A 1,159-nucleotide genomic window follows, 5' to 3' on the forward strand; every position below is an offset into this window, starting at 1 on the left:
AGCAAGTCTCAAGTTCTGGTCTTCAGACCCCTTAACACTTCTAAAAATTACTGAGGAGCCCCAAGAATCTTTTTAATGGAAGTCTTATCTATTGATATTTGCCAAATTAGAAATTGAATTCTCTTTAAGATTGGGTTAACAGAAGACAGCTGAATTTCTATATCTGCTTCTGCATTCAACCCATTGCAATTTTTTTTTTTTTGGTTAAAGTATGTGAAGAAAATCTGCCTCACATCAATATGCAATTGGAAGACAGAGGAGTATTTTAATAGCTTTTTAAGAAAATTGTGGATATTCTTTTTTGATATTACACCAAAACTCTCCAAGAGATAACTTCTTAAAGGTGTGTTGCACTATGGAATCTGAAACCCTATCTATAAACTTTTCATGTTGTTAAATTAAAATCCATTATCTGCCTTACATATAAAATTAATGATTTTGTAACATCATGCATTAGCCATTTGGAAAACATTGATTCACTGGGTAAATGCAGATTTTCCAAATGTTGACACATTATACCTTATCCAATATCCAAAAATCACATTCATTAATATCATCATTGATCCCATCAGCAGAGTCCTTAAATAGTGAGAAGCTGTCAAGCTCATAATGATAAAAGTTTTCCAAAATTTGAAATTTCTTTTAAAAACTGGAATTTTTTCATTATTGGCAACGGTCAATTGTTTTCCTTGGGCAGGCTCACTTAGTTCATTTTCAAGAAAATGTACACTAAATATCCAAGATGGAATAACCATAATTTATCAGTCCTTTTCTCAAGTAAAAACAGTTTTCCATGAAATAAAACAAACAGCTAGTCCAGCTTGCAGTGCAAATGATTGTACAAGTGATGTGGCTGTGATGGCCCAGTGGTTAAGGCATAGGACTCGAAATCCAATGGGGTCTCCCTGCACAGGTTCAAATCCTGCTCACAAATGGTTGTACAAGTACTTCTCCTCAGGCAGTTATCATACTTCAGTTTGTAGCAGGGGTGTTTTATGTGCAGGTTTCATTTTGTCATTTACTACAAAGATGCATATTCAACAGTTGAGATTTTAATAAAGTTAATAATTTTTACTACTCTATCAAGAACATTCTTAAGTGAAACTGCTTTTTTTTTTTTTTTACCATGAGTATGTGGTGGTGGACAATAGTAGTATGG

The 1,159-nt window shown here is 33.2% G+C and overlaps 1 non-coding gene across 1 annotated transcript; it reads left to right on the forward strand.

The window, feature by feature from the left end:
* The first annotated feature begins 852 nt into the window (after nucleotides 1-852).
* TRNAS-CGA (transfer RNA serine (anticodon CGA)) lies at nucleotides 853-934 on the forward strand. The gene has a single exon. It is a non-coding gene; the product is annotated as a tRNA-Ser (tRNA).
* Nucleotides 935-1,159: the final 225 nt, after the last annotated feature.

This window comes from Desmodus rotundus, chromosome 5, assembly GCF_022682495.2.
Source record: "Desmodus rotundus isolate HL8 chromosome 5, HLdesRot8A.1, whole genome shotgun sequence".
Classification (NCBI taxonomy): domain Eukaryota; kingdom Metazoa; phylum Chordata; class Mammalia; order Chiroptera; family Phyllostomidae; genus Desmodus; species Desmodus rotundus.